Genomic DNA, 24,811 nt, shown 5'->3' with positions numbered 1-24,811 from the left:
AGAAATTAAGAAAACAATCCCATTTATAACCACATAAAAATACCTAGGAATAAATTCAGCCAAGGAGGTGAAGGACCTCTATATTGAAAACTACAAGAGATTAATGAAAGAAACTGAAGAAGACACAAATAAATGGAAAGCAATTCTGTGCTCAGAATATCTTCTCTGGCTGTAAGACGTAATATTTTTTAAATGTTCATATTACCCAAAGCAATATACAGATTCAATGCAATCCCTATTAAAATTCCAATGGCATTTTTCACAGAAATAGGACAAAAAAAATCTAAAATTTGCATGGAACCATAAAAATACCCCAAAGCAATCTTGAGAAAGAACAAAGTTGGAAGCATCATGCTTCCTGATTTCAAACTACATTCCAAAGCTACTGTAGCTAAAACAGTACAGTTACAGAGTACCGATAGATCAATGGAACAGAATAGGGAGCCCAGAAATTATCAAAGGAATATATGGTCAGTCAATTACGAGAAAGAGCCCAAGTATATACAATCAAGAAAGGACAGTCTCTTCAATAAATGATGCTGGGAAAATTACACATTCCATGCAAAGAATGAAACTGGACCCCTATCTTACATCATGCACAGAAGTTAACTCAAAATGGATTAAACACTTGAACATAGGCCTAAAACTATGAAACTCCTAGAAGAAAACAAAGGCAGATACACGTCTTGGCAATGAGTTTTTGAATTTGACACCAAAAGCAAAAGCAACAGAAGCAAAAACAAACAAACATCAAACTAACATCAAACAGACATTAAACTAAGAAGCTTCTCCACAGCCAAGGAAACCATTAACAAAATAAAAAGGCAACTTACCGAATAGGAGAAGGTACTTGCAAGTCATGTATTAAGTAAGAGGATAATATTCAAAATATATGAAGAACTCATAGAAATGAGTAGCAAAAGAGGAGAAGGAGCAAAGAAGGAAAAGGGGGAGGGGGAGTCACAGGGGGAGGGGGAGGAGAAGAAAATAATAATCCAGTTAGATGGGCAGAAGAACTCAAAAGACATTTTTCCAAAGGTAGCCAGCAGGTACCTGGAAAGATGCTCAACATCGTTAATCATCAGGGCAATGCAAACCCAAAGTACAGGAGATATCCCCTCACACCTGTCAGAATGGCTATTACCAAAAGGCCAAAAATAACAAGGGCTGGTGAGGATGTGGCGAAAAGGGAACCCTCGTGCACTGGTGCTAGGAATCTCAACTGGTCCAACGACTACAGAAAACAGTATGATGTTCCTCAAAAAATTAAAAACAGAACTACCACATGACCCAGTAACTCCACTTCTGGGTACTTAGGCGAAGAAAATAAAAACACTAATTCAAACACATATATGTACCCCCAGGTTCACTGCAGCACTGTTTATAATACCCAAGATATGGAAACAACCATCAACAGGTGAATGGATACAGAAACTGCGATGTACAGGTACGTTAGAATGTTCCTCAGCCATAAAAAAAGGATGAAATCCTGCCATTTGTGACGACATGGATGGGCCTCCACGGCATTGTGTTAAGTGAAAGAAGTCAGAGGAAAACAAGTACCATACGATTTCATGTGTATGTGAAATCTCAAAACCAAAACAAACAGAAATAGACTCATAAACACAGAGCACTGATGGTCAGAGGGGAGGGGTAGCAGATGGGCAAAATAAGCGAAGGGGATTAAGACATATAAACTTCCAGTTATAAAAGAAATAAGTCAGGGGGGTATAAAGTACAGCAGAAGGAATACAGCCAATAATATTGTCCTTACTTCGTACGGTGACAGATGGTAACTAGACTTATTATGGTGACCATTCTGTAATGTATGTAATTGTCCAATCGCTAGGTTATACACTGAAACTAATATAATATTCTATGTCAACTATATTTCAATAAAAATAAATTAAGGAAAAAAATACAGCAAGGGAAAGCAAAGAAGTGATTCAGCACTAATGAGTATTGATTACAGATAGGAAGTATGTTAACTGAGTGAGCTGGTAAGTTGGTTGCTAAGGGAACACCTCCCTTGGGATAAAATCACCACCACAGAGAGTGCAAAGTGTACGTGGGTAAGGACCAGAGGTGCGGAAGGCTCTTTCCTGTTTTGGAGCAAGAACATGAAACATTACAACAGTGGAAAGTAGGGCGTCTGGGGGCGCCAGTCGGTTAAGCAGACTTCGGCTCAGGTCATGATCTCGCCGTTCACAGGTTCGAGCCCCGCGTTGGGTTCTGTGCGGATGGCTCGGAGCCTGGAGCCTGCTTCGGATTCTGTGTCTCTCTCCCTCTCTCTGCCTCTCCCCTGCTCGTGCTGTCTCAAAAATAAACAAACATTAAAAAGAAAAATTAAAAGAGTGGAAAATACCAGAGAAGGGAAGTTTAAAGACTTTCCATCAACCCAGGCTAATTCTTTTCTACTGTAATTTCTGCACTTGAGTTTGGAGAAAAAGCCTCTCTCTTCCTTGGAATGTAGTGTGCACAAGACGCAAAACAGCGACCTGGGGCACTTCTCTGCAGTAAGCGGGCAGGTCCATGAACTTCCCACTGGAAATGGTGGACGTGAGAGGAAGAAACTATTTTCCGGAGATTTAAAAGAAAAGCCAAGGTTTATTCGCATAGATGTCCATAACAGCTGAGCGTGGGAGAAAGGTGACAGTTTATGCCTCCAGGTTTCTATTTCTTTACATTTGGTTCTATACTAGCTCACATTAAATGCTAAAAGCCAGCCACGGGAAAGCCTGGGACAAAAGTGATATCCCAACAAATACTCAATACGCTGAGGCACGTGTTTATTTACTAACCTTATTCTTTCAGTCTTATTTTCCTGGTTCTTGCCTCCCCTCCCCCAGATTTCCTCAACTGTTTCTACCCTATTATATTCATAAGCAATTTGGTCAGCCACCTCAAATCCTTTTTGAAATGAGCATATAAGTAAATAAAATCCGTAAATTTTGTAAGGTGTTATAATGATAACAGGTAAATTTTTTTTAAAGGAAATTAGAGTGAAATAAATGGGCACTCTCTATTTAAGGGCTGCAAAACTTAATCTTGTTAATACAGCAATACTTCCCTATCTACAGATGCAATCCAGTCCCTGTGAAAATCCCTTCTCACAGAAATGGGCGACCGTTTGCTTTTAACGTTCATATGGAAACTCAAGGGACTCAGAAGAACCAAAACAATCTTGCAAAAGAAGAACCGTCTTGGAAAAGAACAAAGTTGGGAGACTCACATTTTCTGATTTCAAAACTGATGACAAAGTTACAGGAAGCAATATAGTTGGTACTGGCATTAAGAAGTGACCCATAGATCAATGGAACAGAAATGAGAGTTCAGAAATACACCCTTTTATAGATGGTGGAATTGATTTTGGACAAGGGTGCCAAGACAACTAAGTGGGGAAAGAATAGTCTTGTCAACAAATGTTAATGGGACACACGGATATCTACATGCAAAAGAATGAAGCTGGAACCCTACTCCATACGATATACAAAAATTAATTCTAAATGGACTGAAGACCAAACTGTAAGAGCTGAAACTATAAAACAATTAGAAGAAAACACAGATATAAATCTGTGACCTTGTATTTGGCAGAGGATTCTTAGGTAGGATACCAAAAGCCCAAGCAACCAAAGAAAAAATAAATAGGTTAGATTCATCACAGTTAAAAACTTTAATGCTTCAGGGGCAGCTGGGTGGCTCAGTGGGTTAAGCGTCCACCTCTTGATTTTGGCTGTCATGATCTCACCATTTGTGGGTTCAAGTCCCACATCATGCTCTGCACTGACAGCATGGAGACTGCCTGGGATTCTCTCTCTCTCGTGTACCCCTCCCACTTGCACGCAAGTGCCCCTGCTCTCTCTCCAAAAATAAATAAACTTAAGGGGAGCCTGGGAGGCTCAGTGAGTTAAGTGTCCCACTTTGGTTCAGATCATGATCTCATGGTTTGTGGGTTCAAGCCCCATGTCTGGACCCTGCTTCAGATTCTGTGTCTCCCTCCCTCCCTCTCTCTCTCTGCTCCTCCCCTGCTCACACTCTTGTCTCTCTCACTCTCAAAAAAATAAAACATTAAAAAAATTAAAAATAAAAAGATAAACTTTAAAAGAAATTTTATAAAAAAAATTTAATGCTTCACAGGACGTCATGAAAAAGCAAAAAGACAAATACACAGAATGGGAGTCTAGTTTTGCAAATCATGCATCTGTTAAGCACCTGTATCTAGAATGTCATAACAGGGGCGCTTGGGTGGCTCAGTCGGTTAGGCGTCCGACTTCGGCTCAGGTCATGATCTCACGGTCCGTGAGTTCGAGCCCCGCGTCGGGCTCTGTGCTGACAGCTCAGAGCCTGGAGCCTGTTTCAGATTCTGTGTCTCCCTCTCTCTATGCCCCTCCCCTGTTCATGCTCTGTCTCTCTCTGTCTCAAAAATAAATAAACGTTTAGAATGTCATAACAAGGATTCAAACTTAATAATAAAAAGACAACCCAATTAAAAATAGGTAAAGGATCTAAACAGACATTTCACGAAGGAAAATATACAAGTAGCCAATGAGCATAAGAAAAGATGCTTGAGATCACTAATAATTAGGGAACTGCAAATCGAAACCACAAATCAGTAAGATGATCCCTCACACCCAGAATGGTTATAATAAAAAAGCATGCATGAAGATGCAAAAAAAAAAAAAGTTGATTTTTTTCTCATTTCATTGAAAAAAAATGAATGTATTTGGATGTCTAGAATTTCCATTTATCCAAATATTTTAAATTCAAGTTAAACCCTTCCTTCAAAAACGTGTACCTCTCCATACGCACCTCACACATCAGTCCACGAGTATATCCTTGCAATTATTCCTTTATAGCCCAGGAACACATTTTTTAACTTAAGGTTTTTATTTAAATTCTAGTTACTTGACATGCAATGTAATACTGCTTTCAGGTGTCGAATTTGGTGATTTGTCACTTACATTCAATACCCAGTGCTCATCACAACCAGCGCCCTTGCTCCTTAATACCCATCACCCATTCAGCCCCTCCCCCATCCACCTCTCCCCATCGACCGTCAGTGGAAACACAATTTTTTAATGGTGTTTAAACATATGCACTTTATTCCACCTAGAAGGCAATCAGTAACAGTACCATGAGTCACCATCTCTATGTAGGCGCACTTAACTACCCTCCAGGTCAATAAATCACCTTTAAGGAACGCATATGGGAGTACTGCGAAAGTGGAATTTTCCCTTGTCCACAGACGACCAGACTTCTCTAGCAAATCCTTCATGCAAACTTTCACTGACCAGCGAAACGCCATCAGTTTGGAAACACACTGCCTCTTCGTGAGAGACGACACAGAATGTTCTTTTTTAACGTCCTTTTCCTTTTCTCAACCCTTTAAGGACTTCCCATCACACAAAATTCAAACCCAAAGTCACTGTCACGTGTAGGAGACTCTATCTGCCATGGCCCCGGGTTCTCCCCTCCATTCCCTCAGCTCTGGAGGTACCGGTTTCCACCTAGTACTCACACGAGGAACTCTGCCTAGCTCAAGGCTTTTGCACTTTCTGTCCCTTCTGCCTGAAATGCTTTCCTCCAAACCTGTGTAGTGTGCTCGTCTATTTCGTGCAGAACTTTGTTTGTTATGGACTGAATGTTTGTGCCTCTCCCGCAAATTCCCACCTTGAAATTCTAACCCCAACGTGATGGTACTAGGAGGTGATGGTACTAGGAGGTAAGGCGTTTGCGAGGTCATGAGGTCATGAGGTCATGAGGGTGGAGCCCTGGTGAATGGGATTAGTGCCCTTGTAAGAAGAGGCAGCAGAGGGAGGCTTCCTCTCTGCCACGTGAGGATACAACGAGAAGACGGCCACCTACAAAGGACAAAGTGGGCTCTCAGCAGACCTACCAGCACTTCGATCTTGGACTTGCAGCTTTCACAACTGAAAGAAGTGAATGTCTGCATTGAAGCCGCCCAGTGGTGCTACATTTGTTACAGCAGCTGGAGCTAAGACAGTGCTCATAGGTATTCCTTGACCTCCCTTGGAGAAGAACACTCCCCTCCCACCGCTACCTCTATTCCACGCCTTGTCCCGCTTTAGTTTTTTCCCCACAGCATCTTGTATTAGATTACACGAGTAAATATCATATATTACACGTGTACAAAATACACTAATGAACTTATTAAAGTTATGTATTAAATTATACACCATATGTTAATTACAAATTATATACTGCCCTCCCCGGCTAGAAAGGAATAATCCTACTAGCGAGAACTGTGTTAACAGGCAATGACACACACATCTGTTGAACTGCGAATGAATTAAAGTCAGGGACCTCTTTAGAAGACTTCAGAGAACGAACCATGGTAGCATTAAGGATTGCGCACCCGATGCACTGGGGGGTGTCATGCCCATTGTCCTCCATGAGACCTGATCCAGAGGGATGGTTCTGGAGCTGGACCACCCGGCTCTGAAATCTGGCTGTGTGGCCTCCAAAACTGTACTTAATGTCTCCACTCCATGGTTTCCTCACTTACAAAATGGTAACTGAACCTACCTCACGGGTCGCTACGAACATTCAACAAGTTCATGCATGTTTATTGTTTAGAAAGTACCTCGAATGTACTGAGTACCCAGGTAAATGCTAGGTATTCGACAGCTTGGTTACGTGAGGGTGCTTCCTTCCCTTATACAACTTTCCGATCGTTGACGGTTTCCTCCGGCATTTCTTACAATATTCAGTTCTTACACTCTACCCATTTCAGTTGCTTCATGTTACTTTTTACCTCTGTGTTCTAATTCGCAACATACCAATGATTTATCACAGAAAGGCACATGCAAGGTAACATACCAAATGACACAGAGAACTTCGTGACCACGACCGCCTCCGCGTTTTCCCGTTCCTGCCACAATTCTACCAAGACAACTGTTGTCAAAATTTTCTGTTTCGGCTTCTTGGTGGTCATCTCCATGACCTGATCACATGCTTCAATGCCTCATTCTTGATTCATGATAGGAATTTCCACCATACCATTTTAATTCTTCTCATTACCTTCCTAATGTGAAGTACTCAAGTCTTCATTGGTGTCTCCACCCATTTTTTTCCTTGACTGAAGCAAAACTGCTTTTGTTCACAGACGTGATTGTCTACATTAAAAAAAAAAAAAAAATCGATGCATGCCACAACAAAGTTACTAGAATTAATACGCGAGTTCTGTACCTTGCCCAAGAACATGTAAGGACGTCAAATAAACATGACTTGATACTCAACATCATTAGCCATCAGGGGACTACAATGTGAAAGCACAATGAGCCACCATTATACACTTACTAGAATATCAAAGATGAAAAAGACTGAGTGTATCATGTATTGATGAAAATACGAAGCAACTGGAACTCTCACGCGCCGACGGTAGGAAGGCAAGATGGCACAACTCTGGAATGCCACCAACTTTTAACAAGCCTATCTTAGTCCCCCGTTTTAGGAGATGAGGACTTTAGCACCTGTTTTCTCACCTCTCTCTGCCTTCATGTCATCCCACCTCCTGCCAGTGAGACTTTTACTCTGTGGAGGTTGCTACCATTTGCCATCTAGCCTACGAGCATAACCAAGTCCACCGGGCTTAGGCCACAGTCTGACTATAAGGGCAGAAAACCAAGAAAGTGCACCTGTATGATTATGATTATGCCACTAAGCCAACTTCCAGGTTGAGTAAGGAATTCAAATTTTGGCCCCTGACCCGAAGTCATGACTACAGATCTCACGTCACAACCCTTGTTCCAACGACGTTAAACTCTGTGAGTTCCCTTCATTTCTGATCCGGTATTAACCCATGTCAATAACTGCCATCAAACCCCTCTGCCACTTGATATAGGTCATCAGACCACAAATTTTTCTGTCATTAAGTTTTCATCTCATTCCTCATTTAGGGGATGTCCACTGAGCTTTGAACAACTTCCCATAGGTATTAAAATAAAAGTGCTTTCTGGATGACTTCTAGGATCTTCTCCTACACCACCTAAAAAGGCATTCATGGAAACACTGACCATCTGTGTATGTGAGGCACGGCGTTAGGCGAGCGCAGTAAGGTGGGATGATGACAACCATCCACCGTACAATCGAAAATGAGTAAGCAACGAACTTGTTTAATACACTGAGCAGATGTTCTAGTTTAGAACGTGTCCTATGAATTATCTGCTGCTACGAACATTCAGTTTCTTTAACAACTAAACCTGAGTTTCACTTTGACAGCCCTCCACCTTTAAAAATAAAGGTATGCTGCTCTCCTCATCCATGACGAGGATGGGTTTAAATTCTGGAACTCTCATCAGGCTTTGGCAAAGCATCCCACCTGTCACCCTTGACCCCTGAGAATAAGGAAGGAGAATTCTTTCATGGGAACCCAGTCACAGCAGATGTTACATCCTTGGCGTCAGAACTGCTTACCCACGGGCTATAAATGGGGCTGTCCAGAGCCTCACCTCCTTCTGCAGCTCTTACGAAATCATGTGCATGAGGCTTTTGTTCTAAGAACCTCAAAGGCCTTCATTTCGTGTGGCCTCACGACATGCCTTTGAACTAGCCAGGAGCCAGTGTATCGATTCTCATTCAACAGATGAGGGGGGAAAAAACTCACACAAGACTGTCAAGCCACTTGACCAGAGGTCATCAGAATGTCAGGAGAAGGGCGGAATGAGCCAGAACCCTCGCTTCTCAGGCTGGAACTCTCACCACATCCAGATTCAGCCTGGGCAAATGTATGCAAAATGCTGTCTAAAAACACAGGAAACAGGACCCAGAGAAGCCAGGAGATACACTCTGTGTGAAGTAAGGGTAGGCACAGGGGAGCTGTCGGAGAGCTCTCCTCCTCCTCTCAACATTTAAATAGTTAGAATAAAAAACGACAAGACTGGGGCGCCTGGGTGGCTCAGTCGGTTGAGCGTCCGACTTCGGCTCAGGTCATGATCTCACGGTCTGTGAGTTCGCGCCCCGCGTCGGGCTCTGTGCTGACAGCTCAGAGCCTGGAGCCTGCTTCGGCTTCTGTGTCTCCCTCTCTCTCTGCCCCTAACCCACTCACATTCTGTCTCTCTCTCTCTCAAAAATAAATAAACATTAAAAAAAAAAAATGACCAGACTTCGACCCTCATTTTGTGGACCTTTCTGTCAGCTAAATTTCATTTTTTCGGGGAAAGACGGAACATCCTACCTACAAACCCATGATAAGCAGGTACTTTCAAGTTAGTTCAAGGCACAAGCATGGGTAAAAATCCTTAAAGAACTTTGAGTTATTCACCTTTATACTTCAGTCTTCTAAAATGGAATAAAGGTCTGGGGCACCTGGGTGGCTCAGTCGGTTAAGCATCCGACTTCAGCTCAGGTCATGATCTTGTGGTTCGTGAGTTCAAGCCCCACGTTGGGCTCTGGGCTGACAGCTCAGAGCCTGGAGCCTGCTTCTGATTCTGTGTCTCCCTCTCTCTGCCCCTCCCCTGCTCGTGCTCTGTTTCTCTCTCTCTCAAAAATAAACAAACATTTTTTAAAAATTTTAAAAAATAAAATCAAATGGAATACAGGTCAATCACAAGGGGTGGCTATAACACGTGGAAGACACTGGAGCCATCAGGGAGGGTGGGAAACACGGAGAGACAGAAGACGTGGTCCATGCTGTCAGGCCTCTGCATCTGCTTGGTGAGATAAAGCTGAGAACAGATGAAAAGCCAGCCCGTAGGGAAAGCTCCCGGAAAGTCAGAAGAGCAAGAAACCCAAAGGGAACGTGTGCCAAGAAATCCCTTCAGGGCAACTGAGTGTGGGAAATGGTGGGGTCAGAGAAGCTTTCCAGAACCATGGTACGTATGGGGGGGGGGGGGGCGGTCATGAAAATCTGATGCCATTCCCTTAAACGGAAAAGAAAATGAAAGATCCAAAAAGAATAGATCTAAGAAGCCAAGGTACAGAGAAGTAAGCTGCAAAGGAAGATAAGTGAATGAGGCTGGTTCTCAGACATTTTCTCTTCTTTGTCTCTAAACCCATTCAGCCAAGTCTCATTTCATCCACAGCTTCAGACACTGGTGAGCACCCGTAACACTGTCCCCATCCCGAGGCTCTCTCCTTAGAGCCATACTCATAAAGCTTCCTTCTAGACCTTCTGCCTGGTGTTCTACTCGATTTCAATCTCATCGACTCCCATGACCTGAAATGCCGCCCGGAGCCAGGGACCATCACGGCCAGTGTTCCCACCATAGACTTCTCCCCTCACAGCCACACTCCACCTTGCTATCCCATGGGTACCTCAAACTCAAGTTCAAGGCCGGACTCCTCATCACAGCCCTCCTGCCACTGCCAAAGCCTACACGCGGCCTCTTCACAGAACCAGACCATCACTCCCCAACCTCTGCAGCCACTCCAGCCAGAAGCCAGAGAACCATCTTCCACGGCTCCTATTCCCTCAAAATTCACATGCGAGCGGTCACCCAGTCCTATCAATTCTCCCTATGACATCTCCAATCTGCTCACTCTTCCCCTCCCTCTCTACCTTCACTGGACCCTCATCTCCCCTGTAACTAACCCCCGACCCCATCTCCAGTCCCTCCCCCTCCCTCATCTCCCAAACTACGGCCCACGTTGCTGATGTCACATAAAACACGAGCTCAACACTCGTCCCTGAAAATCTTCTAGCTGTTGCCTCATTGCTCAGAAAAGTTCACACTCCTTAACACATCTAAGAAGATGTCCCCGGTCTGGCCTCAACACCCCGCTGCAGCCCTGTCTCCTTCCACCCACACCAACCCTACACAACATGCAGTTACACGGCTCCAAAATGCACCGAAAACCTTTCTGACCTGTCTTCTTCTATGCTGTGCCTGCTAGAGAGTAAGCATTCAAGAAATGGTACCTGTAGGGGCACCTGGGGAGCTCAGTGGGTTAAGCGTCCATCTCTTGATTTTGGCTCAGGTCACGAGCTCACAGTCTGTGAGTTTGAGCCCCAAGTCAGGCTCCACACTGTCAGCATAGAGCCTGCTTGGGATCCTCTCTCCTTCTCTCTACTGTGTGCGTGTGTGTGTGTGTGCGTGTGTGTGTGTGTGTGCGCGCGCGCCCGCTCTTTCAAAATAAATAAAGAAACTTAAAAAAAAAAGAAGAAGAAATGGTACCTGCAGTCACACTATAGTCCTACAAGGACAGCAGGGACAACAATGATAATGAATGGTCCGTAAGGGCCAGAGTACGGATGGTTTTGTGGACCAAACAACAGCGCTGAGATTTCAGGCACGGTAAAGCATTTAAGCATCTGGGGGCCTGCTGGTGACAAAATTATAATCTCTGATAGCAGATATTATCAATGATTAATAGAAGGGGGGATGTGGAAGCCAATGGGGAATCTGCCACAATAGTCCAAGTAACAGGTGTTCGTACAGGAAATGTAAGTGAGAACAGAGAACAACGTGCTTTTGTTTAATTTCTCAGGACTTGGAAGCTGCACGGAAACAAGGGTGAGGAAAATAAACGTCAGTGAAAGTTCTGAAAATAGGTTAAAAAAGAATGAGGGGATCTTTGATGAAAATTGAGAACTTGGGAAGGGAGATGGGTTCCGTGTTTTAAAAAGTGACAGCTACAGGAGACACCTGGGGGGGGTGGCTCATTTGGTTAACTGTCCGACTTCGACTCAGGCCATGATCTCACGGTTTGCGGGTTCGAGCCCCGCGTCGGGCTCTGTGCTGACAGCTCGGAGCCTGGAGCCTGCTTTGGCTTCTGTGTCTCCCTCTCCCTGCTCCTTCCCCGCTTGCACTCTGTCTCTCTCTCTCTCGCTCTCTCTCTCTCTCAAAAATAAACACTAAAAAAAATAAAATTAAAAGAGGAAGGGGAGCTGGCAATTTGAAAACAGTTGTAGCCTAAGGACATCAGTTACTCATCCATTCAACCACTCTTTGCACTGGACACTTTGCTAGGTGCTGGGACAACAGCAGTGACCCGTACATAGTCCCTCCCCCCTGGGGAAATCACTTCCCAGTGAAGAAGGCAGACAAGGAAGGAACCAGTAAAAATGTAACTGCAGGGACTGTTAATAATCGTCTCCGGAGCTGCTAGGTGCACGTGTAGGACGCTTAACACTCAGTTTCCAAACGCTTCCAGACGTCTTCTGATTTACGCGGCAAGTGACTCTGTCTTATATAAAGTTTGCACAAGATGAAATGCTGCATCATGGTCACATTTATAAATAGCCACTTAGGAGAGGGAGTTTCTGACAAACCACAAAACTGAGTAATGGGGCCCAACCTTCCACAAATCTCACAGGCTGAATTTCCATTCTGTTTTCTACAAACATAAACAAAAGTCATGTTTCCCTCTTAACCCTCAGCATGAGACAATTCCCATTTACTCCACTTTCCACGAATCTTCGCTACGTCGTCTAACTGCATGTCTTGGGAAAAACAATAAAAAGGCATCATTTAAATATAGCTTGCTAAAGCGACAACACTCCTGGGTTTTTTTGTTCCTCTGTAAGGCATTTCTAAGCCTACAAAGAGTGTGGTTCACCTCACTCCTTAAAAGTAAGTTCCACTTCCCTGGGGCGCCTGGGTGGCTCGGTCGGTTGAGCGTCCAACTTCAGCTCAGGTCATGATCTCCCAGTTCGTGAGTTCGAGCCCCGCGTCGGGCTCTGTGCTGACAGCTCAGAGCCTGGAGCCTGTTTCAGATTCTGTGTCTCCCTCTCTCTCTGCCCCTTTCTCACTCACACTCTTGTCTCTTTCTCTCAAAAATAAACACTGAAAAAAAAATTTTTAAATAAGCTACATTTCTCCATTTAAAAAAAGTTAACTATCTCATATTCACCTTCCTGGTTTTAGTGCAGGTTTTAAGTCTATTTTCCAATGGAAGAAGTACATCAGGAAACTGGGGAAATTTTTCTATGGCACTTCTCCAATGGGAAGAAAAATATCTTCAGTTATCTACTACCTCTAAAGGCATCAAAGATTAAAAATGAAGGTGTCACCAAAACACCCATAAATTACAACTCCATTTAAGTTAAATTAAGAAGTCAAGCAAGTGTGCTCTATGCCATCATGTAGGAAACACATAAATATTTTATAAAAAGAAAAAAGAAACCATGAGTATCTCAGCCTAAGAGGTAGAAATTTATTTATCTGAACAGCCACAGAACAGGGTAAGAAAAACACACTCTTTATTGGCCAAAAAAAACAAAGTGAATGAGGAAAAACTAAATCTTGCTTCCTTTACATCAAGAACTCTTGAGGTCCCCCCTCAAAACCTGTGTTTTTCTCTTTTTGTTAAATATCAATGTCAGCGCCTAATACGAATTTATTTGGGAAATCATTCAGACAACTTGGGTGCTATCTGGTTCCCAAGATCACAACAGATTCTCAACAGCAAACAATGAATGAAGGGGCAATCACTGCTGAAAGTCACAGAAATAAGCCCAAAACAATTTTTTTTTTTTTTTCAAGAAAAGGCAGATGCAATTTTCAAAGATGGTAAAGTGGGGCTGTTTGGTACAGGGGCAAAGAGCTTCTCATCCCTGAATAGATCCAAAGCTATCGCTTTATTATAGTACAAAAGACACACTCTGTTCTGTATAATCTTAAGAACTGGGGAAGGTTGTGACAACTTTGCGGGAATGTTCCATGCTAATGTTAGATGTGACAGATTAAGAGACTTCAAGGAGCAAACTCTTAGCCATCAGGAAATTCACTCCAGAAGCAAAACAGCCCGTCTAAGAGTTCTGAGTAGCCCAGGGTTCTCTGGTTTAAGCTCCTTTCCTTTTGTGCTTGGGGAGGCAATTAAAATGGGCAGTCTCAAAGTCTCAGTGAATTTCAGGCAGGAAAAAAATAAAAAACACTGTCAAATGGTTCTTAACATATTTTTAAAGCCGGGTTCGTTTTTTCTTACAGTATTCAGGGTCTTGCTAAAATAAGTCAGTGAGAACTTTGGGATGAGGCTCATACGAAAAAAGAGAGACAATACCCCCGTATAAAGGCGGTGTTTCACCACTGCAACGTACCGATCCCGTGTAACAGGACAGGCTCGTAAGTTAAAGCGGGAAGGAACATCTCTGAAAATACCAGAACACATCTCGTGTAGTGCACTTTTCTCTCATGAGACGTTTCTTTGGACTGTATTTGTTGTTTGTAGGTCTCTGGATGCGGGGTTTCAACACAGAATGATTTCTTAAAGGGCAATGACGTGGCCATAAAGGCTTGTACGATGGCCTCGATATTTGGGTTCCCTGTAATTCATATATTGAAATCCTAACCCAGTGTGATGGTACTAAGAGGTGGGGCCTTCGGGAAAGGATTAGTTACTGAGATTGGGGCCCTTATGAATGGGATTAATGTCCTGAGGAAGAGAAATCCCAGAGAGCCCTCTCATCCTCTCTCCACCAAGTCAGGGTCCAAGAAGTCAGAAGTCTGCAACCAGAAAAGGGACCTCACCAAACCCGGACCGGGCTGGTGCCCTGATCTGCGACTGCAGCCTCCGGGACTGTGGGAAATAACCCGCTGTTGTTTCTAAGCCGCACCGTCTGTGGTACTTTGTGACAGCAGCCTGAACTAAGACAGATTAATACTGGTCTTTTACTCACGGTTCAACTGTGACTGAGCAACTGAAAAGCCATGGGCAGAGATTAGTGTGGAAGAGCAAGTCCTGAGAGGCTGTGCAGGAGCTCACCAGCCCACCTACCCGGAGAGCCACAGAGGCCAGGATGTGTCTGCTTCCCTGAGGACAAGGACGCACGTGGGCAACAAGAATGCGGCCGGCACAGTCTAGGCCACCTCGACTGGCCTGGCTGCAGCAGGGTGATGGACGAGGGGAGGGCCAAAGAGGACTCAGGGGCCCAGGGAGGCTCTGGCTAGAATCCAGCGGAGGGATGAGAAGCTAGGTTAGGACGGAATCAGCAGGAACAATGAGAAACAGACGGGCGGGGGAGATGCTCACAGGAAGCAAAAGCAACAGAAACGGGACAGGTTGGATGCCCTGGGATCAAGGACGGCTCCCGAATGTCGGCCTCGTGTGACCTGGTGGACGGCAGGGCCCATCACAGAGCTAAGGAACCGCGAGAGAGGACCAGGGATGGAGAGAGACCAGCCTCCTGGTCTCAGACGAGTCAAATCTGAGGTGCCTTTGAGATACCCAGGCACGAAGTCCGTAATGTTAATTACGTAATCCGGAGCTTATAGAGAGGCTCAGGTGGGAGAAACAACTTCTAGATTCACTTGTGTCTTCCTTTTTTTTTTTTAACACTTATTTATTTTTGAGACAGAGAGAGACAGAGCATGAACGGGGGAGGGGCAGAGAGAGAGGGAGACACAGAATCGGAAGCAGGTTCCAGGCTCTGAGCCATCGGCCCAGAGCCCGACGCGGGGCTGGAACTCACGGAGTGTGAGATCGTGACCTGAGCTGAAGTTGGACGCTTAACCGACTGAGCCACCCAGGCGCCCCTGTGTCTTCCTTTTTTAAGCTCTTCCCCCAAAACTTCATTTCGTGGTGCAACAGCACAAAGCAGAGAAAAGCATGTGGGCTTTAAAGTCAGAAAAGCCACGGGGCGCCTGGGTGGCTCAGTCGGCTAAGCATCCGACTTCGGCTCAGGTCATGATCTCCCAGTTCGTGAGTTCGAGCCCCGCGTCCGGCTCTGGGCTGATGGCTCGGAGCCTGGAGCCTGCTTCAAATGCTATGTCTCCCTCTCTCTCTCTGCTCCTCCCCTGCTCACGCTCGGTCTCTCTCTCCTTCAAAAATAAATAAAAATATTTAAAAAAAAAATTTTAAGTCAGAAAAGCTGTGACTGGAACCTTAGCCCCACTCTTACTGGCTCGGTGCTCATGAGCCTGTGATCATCCGAACAGGTTTCCCTGTCCTCCACTGTTAACAGGGATGCTGGGCCCACCTTCAGGTGCACGATGCAGATCCAAGAAAGAGCACTTCACATCACAGGTGCCTGGGATACGTTAAGTTCTTGGTAGAGCTGAGCCAGACCATGTTTATACTTTTTTGCACGCCCCACAGCAGTGGCAGAGTCTGGGCCAGGTGTTCCCTCAATCTCTAGCATGTTGAACTGGCTTGAAATACCCTGGAAATTGTCAGAACACCGCCAGTCTCCTCTTCCCAGACAACCATCAGCTCATGGAATGATTCCTTTACCTGCTATCCTCCTGGAGTCACATCCAAACCTAAGTTATACATAGAGCATGGCTCACCCTTCATCACCTAGATACCCTGGTCTGTCTCCCAGTCCTGGCAGGACCCATTACTTAGCAGGGCCATGACTATCAAGAGCTTTTGGGGTGCCCAGATGGCTCAGCTGCTTAAGCGCCCAACTCTGGATTTTGGCGCGGGTCACGATCTCACGGTTTGTAAGATCGAGCCCAGCATCTGGGCTCTGTGCTGTTAGCACAGAGCCTGCTTGGGAGTCTCTCTCTCCCACTCTCTCTGCACCCCACCCCCCACCCAAGTGTGCTTTCTCTCCCTCAAATAAACTTAAAAATACTGAAACTTAAAAAATAAAAACTTAAAAAATACTTTCTATATATATATTAAAAAAAATCCTAGGGGCGCCTGGGTGGCTCAGTCGGTTAAGCAGCCAACTTCGGCTCGGGTCATGATCTTGCGGTCTGTGAGTTTGAGCCCCGTGTCAGGCTCTGTGCTGACAGCTCAGAGCCTGGAGCCTGTTTCAGATTCTGTGTCTCCCTCTCTCTGACCCTCCCCCATTCATGCTCTGTCTCTGTCTCAAAAATAAATAAACGTTAAAAAAAAAAATTTAAAAAAAAAAAGAAACATCAGCTGAGCCTTGAAAAGTTTTCACCTCAAGGGTCCTAGGACTTGCCCCGTAGATGATCACAAGCTGGCTTAGATACGCACCGCATGTACTTAGGAGTTAGGGATGTTGAGGCCCTGGTTTAACAGTTTTGGAATGTTTGGTTTCGCTTGAGAAGTTCTTAACAGTTTGCTGCCGTTCATTTTTGAGCGAAGAGAAAGGAATAATAATAACTCAACTCTCGAAACAGAGACCTTGCTTCATACTCAAGCCACAATCTAGTCACCTAAGCAAGCTCTGTTTCCTCCCCCTGGAGGAGTCGGCATTCCCGTGGAGCTACGACAGCAAGCGCTTAAGAGCTGTCTTAGAGCTGCACCTGTTCGACTCCAGTGCCCTCAGGGGTGGTCCAGTTCATCTGCACAGCACGGATGGGACTCATTCATTCATTCAAATACTAAGCAGGCACCTACTATGTACCAAATACTTGAGAAATCGTGTGAAACAACCAGGACTTCTGCCCTCAAGGAGTTTCTACTTTTTTTTTTTTTTAACGTTTATTTATTTTTGAGACAGAGAGAGACAGAGCATGAACAGGGGAGGAGCAGAGAGAGAGGGAGACACAGAATCTGAAACAGGCTCCAGGCTCTGAGCCATCAGCCCAGAGCCTGACGCGGGGCTCGAACTCACGGACTGTGAGATCATGACCTGAGCCGAAGTCGGACGCTTAACCGACCGAGCCACCCAGGCGCCCCAAGTAGTTTCTACTCTTAAGTTGAGCGGGAGTTTGGGCAAAGGTGGTAGAAAAACAAGTAAAACACATACATGTACAAGTATCCATTGTGAGAAGTGAAGAAGACAGAGGAAGAAGGTTCTCTTTAGGTCAGATGATCACAGAAGGCCAAAGTCCCAAGAAGAGGCATGCTTAAATTCATTAACTTAGAGAAGCTTGGGGCACCTGGGTGGCTCAGTCAGTTAAGCGCCCGTCTTTGGCTCAGGTCATGATCTCACAGTTAGTGAGTTTCAGCACCGCGTTGGGCTCTGTGCTGACAGATCAGAGCCTGGAACGTGTTTCAGACTCTGTTTCTCCCTCTCTCTCTGCCCCTCCCTCACTCACCCTCTTGCTCTCTCTCAAAAATAAACAAACATTAAAGAAAAAAAACCACAACAACTTAGAGAAAGTCCATTCTTATCTGTGTACCTGAACCAAACTCACTACTAACCCACTCCAGGTGCTTTAAAAATATGTCAATCTGGTACTTGTAAATAATAAAAGAAAGGGCACATTTTATATCCAGGTTATTATTTCTGTTAAAGAGGAAGTAAAAAAAAAAAAAATCATTCCCAGGCATGTTGGTTAAAAAGATTGGGTCTGGTGAATAAACACTGTATGTGATGAAAAATGAAGGACCCCTATCAACTGCTGAAACTACTGATGTTTTTTAAATGGTCTGAAAAAAATAAAATCATTACAATAATTATGAAAACATCCCAGAGGTGTGAAGAGCATTATTTGTCTGAATGCATACACCAGTCACTACCCATTTATTAAACCCTTACTATCTGCCAGCCCCGTGCTAAGTCCCAAGAATACAAAAATAAAACCTGGTGCCCAACCTTTCCCACTGATAAATATTAGCTAAACACGCATGAAAGGCTTACTACTCCCTCAAGCAGGTCATAACATTGCTTTTCATCGCTCCAGTGTTTTTGTTTCCTACTTTATCAACAAATGTTATGACCAAAGATCCAGATCTGGACAAAAAGCTTAAATATCACCTCGTTCTTACCAAATAAATTTTTTTTACAGTCCTATCTTTCATCCCAGAACTTGAGCTCCGATTCAAGATAATTCTACTTTCTAGTCCACTCGCCTCCGTGCCTGAAAGTCCAACCCTTGCCTGCAGAACCTCAACTGAAATACACACTCACCCATTTTTAGTGGAAGCAACCTTGTCCACTCAATGCTTTGCAGTTCATCATAATTTTGCAAGTGCCTTTTTAAAACTCTTAGAGAAAACAAGTAGGTCTCCAGAAGTTGCTCGCCCACTGTGTAAACTCCCCAAAACATACTGCACACCTGTCGTTCATTCATTCCCATAAACAACACAGAAGACTTTGTACCAGAAGAACACATACTTTGCGCAGCTCTCCATTCAAGTACAAGTTGTAACTTAAAATAATGCCAAGGCGCTGCCGGCTGAGTCAACATGTAACCACGTGCCGATTATTATCCGTATTTCAAATACACCTTACCCAGGAGTAACCTGTGAGTACAATTCCTGTATGTTCCTCTATCATGGTCTCCTTTATACACCTCCTGCAAAACCAGACAGAAGTAGATACGATTGTAACTGGAATACACAAAATCAAGCGTGTTTTCTCGGGCCTCATCTTTTATACTGAAAGGAGCCTGGCTGAATAAAATACTTCGTCAATGGCAGCCAATGGTTTTCTATACAGTATTTCAAAAATTTCATCACTAAACTAGGTTTAGATGTTTTTTTCAGAAAGAAAAATATTAAATAAAACCGAAGGCTAGGTTTCCTCCCTAATTTTCCTTGCATTGAGAATTGCCATACATGAATCCACAAATGAACAGCTGAGCTACATAATGTACAGTTCTAACTGGGCAGCTTCTAAAAAAGAAAGGACTCTTTCCAACTCGGGTTAATACACTTGATACAAAGAACACATTTCTGCAACAAATACATTTAGGACTTGATGTTTTACAGTGTAGCTAATGAAGGTTCTAGCCATAGTAAAAAAAAAAAAAATGTATTTTTCCCCCCAGGATATCAAACTCCGGACTCCCATTTAACTGAAGTACAAGCAAAATGAAAATGCAAATTAAACGTATACATATTTATGACTTCACTGGCTCTACAGCAAGGCCACCTTTGGCTTCTGGTTTTATTTACCAGGAAAAGAAGCCTGGAAAACCACCATACATTTGTATTTCTATTCCAACTGTTCCCTTTCTTCAAGCACTGGTTGCAACAAAGTATTAATTCTGAGTCTGATGATCTACATAAGTCAGGAGAATCAGAGTGAATAGATGAAAACAGACAAACATTTTCTCTCTAATGGTGTCTGCTTGGATGAGAAACTTACAAATCTCCATACTAAATCGTTTAAAATTATGACACTCTACTATTACTAGTAAAGAGAAGTTTTCGGTTAATCTCCATGATTTTTAAAAATCAAGAATGCACCTTCACCACAGAACCCCCAGCGCAACCTTAAATGTGAACCTTCCTAAGAATTCTTGCAAAACATAGGTGGGACCCTGAGTAAGCCAATTCACCTCTCGATTCCTCAGTTGTCTTACCCGTAAAAGCGACAAGTCTCTGAACTATTTAACATTTAAATTCTTTATCACGAAGACATACACCTCAATCCCAATGGCTGGATCTGTTCATAATATTTAAGAACCATTCTAATTCTTCATCATTCTTCTGAAAATAAAAACACAACTCCTGTGTATATGGGAAGGAGGGGTAGAAAGAGGACCCTTAAAGGGAACAGAAACTAGGTTGGTTTTGTTAATTAGGTTTCCTCTGTGAAACCTCTAGCCAGTATTAGCAGCTGCTTGAAACTTACTCAAAAAAAAAAAAAAAAAAAGGGGGTAGGTTTCTCCATCTCAAGACTCTTACAAAAGGGCATAAGTCAATGTCTAGCAATGCACAGCCAGCTACCCATTACTAGCAACTAAGGGAGGGAAAGGGGAGCAAAAGAGCATGATAGAGACAACATGAGTCTATTGCCTACATGGAGAAAGAAAAACTCTTCTTTATATGATGTATTCAGGAAGGAGAGTAACAGGCACCTGTCTCTGCCAGCTTCAGGAGGCGCACCTCCTGTAGGTAAATTACCTTATGGGTCAGCAGATGTTGGGAATTTACATGGCGAGACACTTGCTTTGTTTCACAGCATGTGCTTTCCTTATGAGTGATTTCACTCACCCCCTTCATTCAACAGCTATTTCTTGAGTGTTACTACATACAAACTCCAAAGCTAAAAATATACTAAAGGTATGAGTTGACTGGGATAGCCAAGTGAATCTTAATATGTATTTTACAGTAGATCAGCCCAGCAGGATATTTCCAAGTCAAATAGTAACACTAAACAATAGGGATGCTAAGTTAAAGTGCCCTCAGAATTTTCTCCCCCTCACTAAGTGGGACGTGGTCAGTGGGAAGCGGGAGTAAATTACAAGGGGAAGAGATAATTAGCTAAATCCCTTACTCAAGGCAGGGTGAAAAAAAACTTTCTTTCCCCTAGAGAAAATGATGAGATGGATTAAAAACACATCGATAAGCATTATAAAATGCTAAGACTAGAAAGAAAAAAATAATTCATTTTTAATTTCTTACTGTGTATGTGGGACACTTGAAGCTCAGAGGTGGTATGATTTGGCCTGGGGTCACACAGCCAAAAAGATTGCCTGAACTAGAACTCAGGTCACCAGCAGACACGGTTAATAGTCCCCCAATGTACTGCAGTATCCGTGATGTCCCCTCATCGCCATCAGAAGCGCAATGATGGCATCATTTGCAAAGCGGTGGACGGGACATCAAGAGCTCTGTTATCTTGTAACCTCCACTAGCTTAGGCAGGATACCATGGAAAAGTCCCATCCCGGTCTAAACCTCAGTTTCCTCATCTGTCAAATGTGAACAGTGATTCACAGTGAGACAGCACAGACCACAAGAAATGCAGAAGCACTCTGGCCATCGTGAAAACCTTAAAGTTCAGAGCCAGCACTAGGTGATGGGGGAGGGGGGGGTGGTGTATTTCAGAGAACGTGGCTGTGACTCTAATTCCAGCCTCCTGTTACCTTGGTAAGTCCCTGAATCTGTGGGCCTCACGTTCCCACTGCGAGTATGTGCTTAATAATCTTTGCCCTGCCTCCCCCAGAAATGGTTAGAATTTAATGAGCATTGAAAAACATTCACTAACAACAAGGCACGGATTCAAAATGCAAGGTATTATTATTAGATTTCCTCTAGTCTTAATTTGGACAAAAATGTAATGTGGTTTTACCATTCAGTTCTGAACAGTTTTCTTTCTCAACTAAGATGTCATTATTCATGAGGCTCAGATTTCACCGCTTTCTCCCCGGTATTCCTAAGTCTCCACTCCCATTACGGAGCATGGAATGCATCATTCCCCTCAGCACCGAGACTAGGTGCAAGGCTCACTCAACGAACGTGCCACCGGCATGGGCTTGGCTGAGAAAGGTTTTTTTTCCCAGGGCCTCCTTTCAGCTGGAAATGCTCTGCCCGAAGCTTCCATGAACGTTATTCTACTTCATCACATTAGAGGGGGGATGAAACCAACCCTTGGGCCTTTCTCCAACAACTGCAGAACACTTCAGCCCTTCCGCGGAAAAGGGACAAGTCTGGGTGGATGCTTTTCCCCCGGAGGGGCAACCGAGGATCCCCAAACCCATGCTGAGGAGTGCTGATGGGGAGACCCGATTTTTTTTCTTTGCAGGAGACTAACACGTTCTGAGGCCCAACCTGTCTCTCAAGGGTCATTCACCTTAGAGCTCGGGCCCCTGGGAGGCTGGAAAGGTCCTGCGAAGACGGGGTCGGTGGGTGTTTCGAGTATCCAACACTCTGCCTTTAAAAAGCATCAGAGTAACTAGCATTTCCTCGTTGAGAGCCCTGATTTTTGTACATCAGATGAAAGAATTCATCAGCCTATCCAAACAACTTCTCTGGAACAGGTTTCTACCCGACCATGCTGGGCACCAGAGACCAGGGAACCGGGGCGGTGAGGGGGGAGGGGGGGCGGATAAGAATACAACGGGCTCATCTGCATAGATGCGAGATAAGCAGACTGGTTGTCTTCAGTTTTGGCGACTCCGGGCACCGGCCTGGCATATCGAGCCCTGGCATTCTCCCTCTCCGTTGCCCCCACATTCCCACCCCTCGCCCCAGCTGCTGAAGCGTCACGTTGACGGGGCTGGGGGAGAGAATAACGCGAAACGCCCAAGTCGGCTGCTGCATATAGGCTGCAACCGTTCCGCACCTGTGCAATCCGGCTTCGGCGCCAGAAATGACCAGAACACCGACTCGCAAGCCCCTCTTGAGATCCCAGGGGCGCCTAACAAGTTCGCCTCTGTTTATTGCCCGGGGAGGGTGGGAGATCCCACCTTCTGCTGCCAAACTCAGCCGCTTCCTCCGAAAAGGGGGGGGGGGGGGGAAGCTCCCCCTTAGGTGAACCCAGACAGGTCCCCGAGGGTTACTGCGGCCGGAGGGGATCCGGGCGGCGAGCTAGTGGGTGCTCGCGGGGAGCGCGCGGCCGTGGCCCCAGCGGAATGAAGGTCCCGCTTGGGTGGCCACGCACAACCTCCACCCTACCCCCAGCACTACGCCGACAAAGTGCGAACGTGGAGAGACCTCCGGGGTTGGTCAGGACGCGGAGCCCCCCCAGCCCCAGCCCTGGAGGAGGGTCTAGAGAGGAGGGGCCGGGGACGCGCAGGAAACTTACCTCACCCGGGCAGCATTCGGGCGCCTCTGCTGTCGAGACCAGTTGCGCCACAGTCTGCAAGTTGTCGGGATGTAGTTGCTTCCCCCCCGGCGCCGGGAGATCTGTGCCGGCGAGGGGCGGGAGGGGCCGGAGGGTCGGCGCGGGCGGGGGCGGGGCGCGGCGCGCGGAGCCGGCAGGTGCCGGGCCGGAGCCGCGGGGCCAAACTCGCCCGGGACGCGCCTCGGCGGGGGCGCGCGGCGGCGAGTGTGCAATGCGCGCGCGCCGCGGCGAGTGTGTGTGTCCCCGCGTTCCCCTTCCTTCCCCGCCAGTCCTCCGGCCACACGGAGCGGCGAGCGGGCCGCCGAAGCCCCGGCAGCCGGAGCCCCCCCTGCCCGGCGCGGCCTCAACGCGGCGCGCTCGGGGGCCGGGAGCCGAGGAGCGGCGGCGCCCCCAGGGCTCGGGCGCGGGCGCGGGCGCGGGTCCCGGCGCAGTGCGCGCCTGAGTCGGAGCGAGGCGCGGAGAGAGCAGTCGGCGCGGCGGCTGCCGCGGCTCGGGGAGGCTGCAGGCCCCGCCCGCCGGCCGCCCAGGCTCTTCCCCTTTTCTCTCCACCCCCTCGCTCCATCCCCGCACGCCCTGCAGGGAAGGCAGACCGGCTTGCAGCGGCGGCGGCGGGAGCCTCCGCCGCAGTCGGACTGGGCGCGGGAGTCGGTGCGGAGGGGCCGGGCGCTCCGTCCGGCCGCCGCGTGCCTAGGACGGAGAGCGGGGCCGGGGCGGGCCCCTAGGTCTGGCGGGTTTCTCCAGGGCTCGCCACGGGCCCCCCGGCCGTTCTAAAGTCTTGGAGCCCCGCTAAACAGAGCCGTGTTTCGGAGAGGTCACCCCCCCCCCCCTCCCGGCCTTCCTCAGGCCGCTGAACTCCGCAGCGCCCGGTCGCCTGCCCGCTGGACTGTGCTTGCGCGAAGCCAGCGTTTAAGCACAGGTGCCCCCTGCACCAGGAAGGGGCAGCTAGGATTCCAAGGCGCCGGTGTCTCCCCTTGCAATGACGGCAGGAGTCCCCAGGAAGTAAGACCTACCCAACAGGTAGGGTAGGTTGGCGAAGGGGTCCCGGGAGAGAGAAGGCTGGAGGGACTCCAGAAGGCTGGAGGGCTGAAGTCGAGAGGTCAAGAGCGGATGGGCTGTGGTGGGAGTAGGGGACCCATCGTGTTGATGGCGCTGAGCGGGCGTGGGGGCACCTGCAGTCTCACCAGATGTTGGGGGAGAGAAGAGAGGGTAGGGGACAGATGTACGGACGCTCTGGGGAAAAGGCCGTCTTGAAAACGATAGCTGAATTTACTTAATAGGAACTGAAAGGTACCCACAGGATCTTTCCCAGATGAATGGAAGCTAGTGGTATTTCTCACCCTCATCATTTCCTTCCTTTTCCTTGTTTAGAAAAAAAAAAAAAAAAAAAAAAAAAAAAACCACAACACTGATGTAAAACGTGGGATACGTTCCGTTGGAGAAAAAGCACTTCATGGCCCCTATCCTCACATATCCCTGGCTTAGCGAGTGACAATTTCTGATTGAAAGGATGCTTCCTAAGCTCTCAGCAAAT

At 46.1% G+C, this 24,811-nt stretch overlaps 1 protein-coding gene across 1 annotated transcript in view; it reads right to left on the bottom strand.

The window, feature by feature from the left end:
* The window catches only part of PIP5K1B (phosphatidylinositol-4-phosphate 5-kinase type 1 beta), a 309,163-nt gene extending 285,416 nt beyond the window's left edge, over positions 1 to 23,747 (bottom strand). The window contains exon 1 of the mRNA XM_060610120.3: positions 23,242 to 23,747. The gene's annotated coding sequence lies outside the window, so the exon portion shown is untranslated. The remainder of the gene's footprint in view (positions 1 to 23,241) is intronic.
* Positions 23,748 to 24,811: the final 1,064 nt, after the last annotated feature.

The sequence above is a fragment of the Panthera onca genome, chromosome D4, assembly GCF_046562875.1.
Source record: "Panthera onca isolate mPanOnc1 chromosome D4, mPanOnc1 haplotype 2, whole genome shotgun sequence".
In the NCBI taxonomy this organism is placed as follows: Eukaryota; Metazoa; Chordata; class Mammalia; order Carnivora; family Felidae; genus Panthera; species Panthera onca.
This window is presented reverse-complemented; position numbering and strand designations above follow the sequence as displayed.